The 8315-nt window shown below is 36.8% G+C and overlaps 1 long non-coding RNA gene across 1 annotated transcript; it reads left to right on the top strand.

The window, feature by feature from the left end:
* Positions 1-6051: 6051 nt before the first annotated feature.
* On the top strand, positions 6052-8113 carry LOC104910828. The gene is made up of 3 exons (XR_793458.2): positions 6052-6254; positions 7628-7779; positions 7865-8113. It is a non-coding gene; the product is annotated as an uncharacterized LOC104910828 (long non-coding RNA).
* Positions 8114-8315: the final 202 nt, after the last annotated feature.

Genomic DNA, 8315 nt, shown 5'->3' with positions numbered 1-8315 from the left:
TGACCATGTGCTAGTTGATCCAGCAAGACTAATTCAAAGCTAGTAAGAGGGCAGTGTCTTAAAGGGGGAGAAAAAAAAAGAAAAAAAAAGGAAAAGTAGTGCTGAAATTAATGGTAGGTGCATTAACAAATATCTCCCAGCTTAACGTTATTTCTAATTGGACTAGGTATGCATTTTCTTCTTATTAAAATACAATTTATGGAATTAGAAGGCATAGTACTATAGTAGACTATATAATGAGACTTCAACATCTTAACCTTTTGATAGATAATTTTAGCCTGCTCAGGTGGAAAATGTTCTAACTTGCCAAAGTCTTCAACCTTATTCAGATAGCTTCTGTTTTCCCTCCTTTGAATTAGCTGTACAGAAAAATACTGAAATAAAAGAACATGTAAGAAGAGCAGCTGCTGAGGTTAGGAATTTTTTTTATCTGAAATTAGTGGAAAAGTGGCACATCGTGTTCGGATCCTACCAGCCGTTTGTTATGTTGTGAAGCAGAGACTTATGCTTTACCAGTTCTTCGCATAATATACACTTCTAGCTGCACAAAGATAGCAAAGCTCTTGGCTTTTGTTTTGATTGGAATTCTAAGTGTAGTAGTTATGAATTTTCTCTCGCTGAATATGTTGTTTTAAGTTGCTGGGACCTGTAAGGATGGGGCTTCTAAAATAAGGGACTACCATAGGAAAAATTTTTGAGTAGTTTGTTTAAAACCTCTTAAAAATAAAATCCATGCTGCAAGTACCACTGTGTAGATTTCCTACTAGTATGCAATGGAATTTAAGTGGAATGATATTATTTGAAGCAAGACTCACGTTTGTCTGTTTCAAAACTCCTCCTAAAACATGCTGATGTGAAATATTCTTACTTGACTTTGCTCAATTACATTAAATGAGTAAATCCTAGCCTTTGCATAGAGGCTTTCAGGGTTAAGGTATGAGAATCAGATTCCAAGTCATTCAGACTTAGAAACTCCCTTCTTTTTGTAAAGGGCCATCAACATATATGTGCTCACATGTTTATAAATGCTAAATGAATGTCATACATATTTATGTACTAAATGAACTGCTGAGGGTAAACAGCAAATATATGAGAGAAGACTGAGACCTGAATAACCTGATACATTTTGCATTACATTTAAGTAAATACTAGGGCCTGAGGAGCATATATGGGAAAAACAGGAGTTGTTTCTGGAGAGGAAAATCTTTCCTTTTCCATTGTGGAAGGACTTCATGATGAAAGGACACAATTTCCTTATGAGTGACCTATATATGAATGAGGAATACTTGTTCAGGCTTATAGACAGCAATTCTGTAAGAGCTGAAATAGTGAAGAGGAAAGTCAGTACATTAATAAGCTCTTTTCCAGGGATAATCTAATTGGCAGTCTTGCATCAGCAATCTCATTCACTTTGCTAAAGTCATACTAAATGCTGTGCGTAGGAGTGGGAAACAAAAATAGTCTTGTAAACCTTCATTGCTCTAGACAATGACTTTGAGTCAGTTGTGTAATAGCAAGACAAAATAGCTTCAATTGCCAGGTCATTTCAGGGCACAGAAAGTGAACAAAGCATCCCGAAGCTGATCTGGAAGCAAGATTCCATTAGAGGGCAATGCCTGGAAAAATCCCCCATGACCATAGAATGATAGAATATCCTGAGCTGGAAGGGATCCACAAAGATCACTGAATACAACTGCTGGTGCCACAAAGGACACCCCCAAAATCAAGCCATGCTTTAAACTTAATGCAGTTGGTGATTGTCCAGCCCTCTAATTTGCTGAGATCTCTCTGCAAGGCCTATTGATTCTTCAGGAAGTCAAAGGTTTCTTTCAATTTTGTGTTGTTTGCGAACTTTATTAATTTGTGTTTGAGTCCTGTGTCCAGATCATTTAGGAAAACATACGGAAGAACTGACTCTACAAATAGAGCCCCGGTGAACCTCATTAGTGACTGGGCAGCAGCTTGATGTAACCCCATTTATGCTAACCCTTTGAGTCTGACCCATCAGCTGGCTGTTCACCCATAATATTTTGTACTTGTCTGGCTGTAAACGGGATATTCTGTCTTGTAGGATACTGTGGTCAATTCAGTAGGCAACCTTGTCATAAAAAGAAGTTAAGTTAGTTAAACTAGACTTTCCCCTCATTATCTGGTATTGACTGTGACCAATGCCTACAATTTGGAAAGACTGATGTAAATTTCATATGAAAGCACTGTTGCATGATGTGCAGCCTATGAGCCATTGTTTGTTCCTCCATCTGGGAACTGTCACAGTTATCTCAAATATGATGATATCAAACAAAGCAGAAATTGTCATTCTGTCCACGCCTCTTAAGATCTAAGTTTGTCCCCTATAAGAAGTGTGGTTATGGTGTTTGCACATCTGACTGGATGTTTATCATGGTAATGATTATATTAAATACCATTTTCTGTCTGTTTTTGGTGCAGTAAGTACTGAAGGCTTCACATTGTTCTGATTGTTATGCGGTGTATTAAGGGGAGACTGAATGGATAAATTAGAGAGCAATTGGTGTATATTCTACACAAGCACTTGTTATTGGCATGTTCTCAGTGCTGACATGCTAAGTCCCATTCGTGACTAGAAATCTAAGATTGGTGGCTGAGAAGATGCAATCTTCTTGAGTATAACTTGTATCTAGGCAATTATTTGTCCTACTGGTAGATAATCAAATTTAATGTTATGGATGTGAAGTTTTAGACTAGGAAGCAAGGTATTATAGTAAAATGAAATGTGTTTTTAGAAGTGTGCTTTTTTTAATACTTGAACACTCAATTACAAGATCTCGCCTTCCCTGTCAGCCCTGTCAGTTGATTAGAGTAACTTCTTAGAAAACAACTGAAAGTTAATGTAAATTCACATTATGAAGAATTTGCCAAGCAAAACTTACAGCAGCTACTGGGGGCACACAGATATGCTTGGCATTATATTCCCACATGGCAAAGGAATTGCTTTATTGCCATATAAGGCTTGTTTCTGTTATTGTTTAGCATGCTTTACTTGTTTTAAACTCCAAAAGCCTTTTTCAAAAAAAGCAACAACAACAAAAGGGTCTACCGAGTGCTTCTGAAATATTCGGGTGAAATACTTTCCTCTTACCACAGAGTAAGAATGTTATTGTTGTTCATCTTGTCTTTCTGCTCTGAAGGATAGAGTTAGCCCTTGCTTGTGACTGAAAGACAGATGAATGTGGTCAGTTTTAAGAGAGAATGCTACTGAGAATGAAATCATAATGTGTTACAAGCCAGATTTTTACTGAAGATTCCATATATTTCAATTTGTCAATTTAGAAAAGGGCTAAAGATACCAAAGATAATTTCTTAACTATTTGGGAAGTGTTGACAGATTTGCAAGTCATTGCCACATTAACAGAAATAAAACCTTCATTCTTGTAACACTGAACTTTTGTCTGGAAAGCCATTATATAACAAAGCACGTAATTCAATCAACTTTGCTTATTTATTCTGTACTGCCCTAACTACAGGATATGAGTGAGTTATTACATTGAATGAAATTACTCATTTATCAAACATCAGTTCACCTATCAAATTATTTCTATAATAGCTTTAGTTCTTTGAGGATTTTTTTTGAATGCGTGATATACTTGGAATTCAGAATGAAGCTGAATAAGTATCATTTATGTGCTGTTTGTTTGTGGATTAATAAATACCTTTTCCAAAGAATCGGCATCCCTCTCCTCTTTACCATTCTCCCCTACCAACCCCAATTAGAAGTAGATTTAGCTTAGCAGTTACTGGAAATGGGAAATTAAGTATCCAATTAACTTATTTTTGTATTACAATATCTTTTGAGAAACTCTGGGAAGATTACTTAAGGATTATTGGGTTGTAGGTTTCCAGTGGTTGCTGGTAATTTATTATGAAAAACATTCTGATGATATCTAGTGAGAGACGTAATTAAATATGTTTCAAGTCTGCAATATTTTCTGCAAGACTTATTTCCAATTATTCTTGTTTTCATCTTGCTGATGTGCTGTGCCACTGAAATGTCTACTTTTAAAAAGGGTGTGTGACATTACTATTCTATTTTTATTACATATGCTGTTTATAAAGCAAATTGAAATTACATGTCCTAGATCTACGTTCATCCATATAAAAGCTTCTGTAAATACTGTACCCTCCATACAGGGAGAACTCCTGGTCAAGAGTTAGGATACTTTTCATTTCTAAACTACCTGGAGAATTTAAACACAACTGCTGTTAAATGAACAAGTTTTTACAATGTAAGAACTTCTTTAAAAGAATTAGTATTGTGGAATGAATAGATCTGCTGAAGTTAGAATACTTGTTAAAATGTAGAAAACTCACCAGCGTAATTTTGAATTTGAAGATTTGTGGGTTTTTTTTGAGTCTAGAGATTTGCACAGTGACCATTTAGCTCTTGCTGACTTCTATCTCTGTTGCTTTCTTGCTGGGCTGGTTACTGTGTTTTGGTAATTTCTTGCTCTCTTAGATGTTTTCTGTATTCACAACATTAACAGGTGAGTACTCCTCTTTCCCTTTAAATCACGTGTTCAAATTAGCTGCTGTAAGGCTAGAGGAAAACAACAAAATATTGTTCTATGTGTAATGACTATTGAAATACTTAGAAACAGGACAACTCTTAATAATGAAGATAGGGTCAAATCAGTTGTATCTGACATCATAAAAATCCAGGTTCTTGGGCCCCCTCTCCCCTAAGGAAGCTTAGGTGTTCTAGAAACCAAGTAACCAACGCTTTTCAAGCCTCCTGTGCTACTTAAAGATGCTGACTAAGCTGTTTCAGCACTTTGATCTCCTGCCATGGTCTGACCCTCATTCTACCATCCCTTTTAAAAGCATTCTCTCACAAAAGAGAATTTGGCCCTAAGGAAATACGCATGAGGGATTTTTGGTGTTTTTTTTTTTTTTTTTTTCCATTAGACCCTGCCTAGATGATTGTCCTTGTTGAACAAATAAGTTCTTAGTTATTCTCTCAGGATTTCGTGTTTACTGGATTAACAACAGCATTGACTCAAAGCCTGTAACAAACCACTTGAGCTGAGTGGAAATATTCCAAAGCAAAGGGAATTTGCTAGGAGTTAGTATTCTGGGGACAGTTACCATTGGAGGCAAGCCTGATATATTCTGTGTGAAGTGCAACTTTTTGTGAAGGCTTGAACCAAGCACAAGACAACAAGCCTGTCACATTTCAGTACTGTTCAGGCATGGCATCCTGCCTGCCTTGCAGCTCCCAGCCGAAGGCCCTGGACTTTGCTGGGTTCTACATCACTTGCGGCAGCCCTATGCTCTGGAGAGCTAGATGCCTGCATTAGACACTATAGAAATTTGTTTTCCTTGTCTGAATCCTGTTTAGTCAATCATAGACTTATGCTTTAGCATAAAGGGTTTACTGTGAAAGGGCTTAATGCTTAGGAGACTCTATTCTATTTTCTTTACAGAGCTTAACTAAAGGTATTGTCATGCTTCTGGTCAAAATATGTTGACTACTTTCAGTAAAAGTGAAGGGAGACAGTCTCAAGTCTTTGTGCATCTCTTTTTCGTTATTTCAGAGAGGAAATCAGTGTCATTTCTTTCACTGTACAGGACAGACATAGAAAGAAAAATAGTATTTAGGTTTCTGAAATTCATTCTAGTTCTTTGCTGAATAGAATATGATAACAACCTTATGTTGATATATTTTTGGCAGTTACAAAGATCCATGATGATGGCCAGGGTGCATGTGGCAATCCATACACAAGCGTAAGCCTGTAATGCACAGAGGTGATATGTTTTAAAAAATACAATCTCAGTTAACAGTTTGCATTACCCTCTTCTAATTGTTAAGCAGCGTAACAACTTTGTCACTTTGATTGAAGATCAGCTGACAAAGACAATTATGAACTGGACTCTATATATGCTCTGTTAATAGAAAAATGCTACGATTATTACTTTTGCATGCCTTTTCCTTTGCAATTTTGTTATTTTGTGTTACCACTGCATTGCTACAGTTAAAGCTATCGATCAAATCTAATTTGAGTTAAATCTCTTTTGTCTAACAGATAATGTCACCAACGTCGCTCAGAAATCCCTTCGTCCTGGCAAAAAAGAGGATGTGCCAATAGGAGTAGGACTTGCTGTGTGGAAAATCCCAGTACAAACATACTTAACAACTTAGCTCCTGGTGCTGCTCAGACTTAACGTCTTCGACATAAAATCAAACACAACTGTCTCAGTGACTCGTGGACAAGAGAAAGGTACTGTGTATTGCCACCATGTTTGTTGGGTGGGAAAAGAATAAGTCTGAAATAGATTTACACTGTTATCAATTTCTAACAGACAATATCACGTGAAGTTATATTTTTTTGTGTTTGTTGAAATAGAAATTCAACCCAACTGGATTATGCAGTCAGTAAAATAAACCAAACTAATACTAAGTTTCTATCTGCTTAATATGGTTCTAGTGACAAGAAGCCTTTCTGTGTTCACTAAATGCACCCTTTATAGCAATGTTTTTACTCTGTTTTCTGTTAATTTTGAAAGACTTTTTCCCCCTGCAGAATCGTAAGTCTGCAGTACAAAAATGATGCCCAGTGTCATACCTTCATCACCTGCTTGTTAATATGACTGCTGTCTCTATGTCACGTACACCTTGTCACCATTAATAAGGAGGAAAGATTTTGACTAGCTTGGTTTCTGTTGGATGCTAAGCTCCTCTGACAGAATTTCTCATTCTTCTGTTGGCTTTCGTGTGTATATAGTGGGCACAAGTCTGAGTGTTCAGAAAGCAGCTTTATATGCTTTGCATGAGAAGTCAGTGCTTGGGATTGCTTTGAGGTACTGGCTACATACAAGGGGGAGAGATATCAGTTTCCTCCTATTGGTTAACTTATGGAAAGGATAAATACTAAAAGGACTGGATAACACCCATTCCATGTAACTGTTCTGACCAAAGCAAAATGACAGTGAATCCTATGAATGATACAAAACATCTCTCTAGACAAAAATATATTATCAAGATTTGTCAAAAAAAAATTGTCTTGCAGAAAAAAAGGAAAGCAGCAGTAACCCTGGCAGATGTTTTGCAGTTTGCATTTGGAAATTGTTGCTTTTCTGCTGTTCATCATATCTGATGTATTTTATATATTAATGCAGTGCATAGTGGAAAAATGCCTTCTGATGGAAGGGTTAACTATGATCTGAAATACGAAGAATGCAATGGGAAATGACAGCTCTGCAGTGTCATATAATCATTACGGGAATCTTCCTGAAGAAGGAAGAACCAACTTTTTTTTTTTTTAAAGTACAGAACATGCCTTAGGGGCCCCTCTGGGTAGTATTGGATTGTCTTTTGTGATGCTCTAGTACAGCTAATAGTTCATTAGTATCTTTTACTTTAATGCTTGAGAGATGTTCCTTATAACATAGTCATTATAAAGCAGTATAAAAAGAGTGGGGAAAAAACCAAGTCTAAAATAATTTGGTGTTCATTGAAATAATTCTCTTTTAGTAAAGAGAAGAATTAACTGTGTGTTTTGGGTCCTACAGATAACTAATTGTTTGTCTGTAATTGAGAGGACAGCTCAACATTTACCTCTGATCAAGTTTAATTCTTTATGGTGACTTGCAGGAGGAGATTCAATGGCAGATATGAAGGTGATTTGTTCAGATGTATCTGACTAATAATACAAGAGCTGCTGGGTGTTGGTGACATGGCAGTAGAGGTTGAAGCTTCTTGCCAATTACATTTTATTGCTGTGTTCAAGATGTGTCACTCAGCAGGTAAAGTGATATTCACTGCTGTTTGGATAGAGAAAGTGTTTCAAATTTCCTGCAATCTGAACAAACTATCAACTCTACATTGCAGCTACATCACAATGCAGCTGAAGGTTTGAACTTCCAGATTGAGGCCAGAGAATAAGGCAACCTTTCTCTTGCAATACAATGCCAGGCCCTATGCCAGTTTGAAGACCATGGAGCACGTTGTTGATCGTGGCTGAATGCAGCCACCATATACTCTAGATGTGGAGCCTTCTGACTTCTGCCTGTTTGGACCAATGAAAGATGGATGTGTAGGCACATCATTATAGCAATAATGCTGTCACAGCAGCAGTGAAACAGTGGGTCACCTCTGCTGGTGCAGATTTATTTTTTTTTTTTAAAGCATGCCATGTAGGCTCTTGTTCATCGCTGGTGGAAATGCTTTGAAAAATAGCATTTTGTCACTGAGAACTCATTCTATCAAATAGAATTGTTGTATTCTTTACATCTGTTGTAGTTTCCACAGAAATAAATCTGAAATATTACTTTCAGAGTGA

The sequence above is a fragment of the Meleagris gallopavo genome, chromosome 4 (assembly GCF_000146605.3).
Source record: "Meleagris gallopavo isolate NT-WF06-2002-E0010 breed Aviagen turkey brand Nicholas breeding stock chromosome 4, Turkey_5.1, whole genome shotgun sequence".
Classification (NCBI taxonomy): Eukaryota; Metazoa; Chordata; class Aves; order Galliformes; family Phasianidae; genus Meleagris; species Meleagris gallopavo.
The sequence above is the reverse complement of the archived record's forward strand: the minus strand, read 5'-3'. Positions and strand labels throughout refer to the sequence as shown.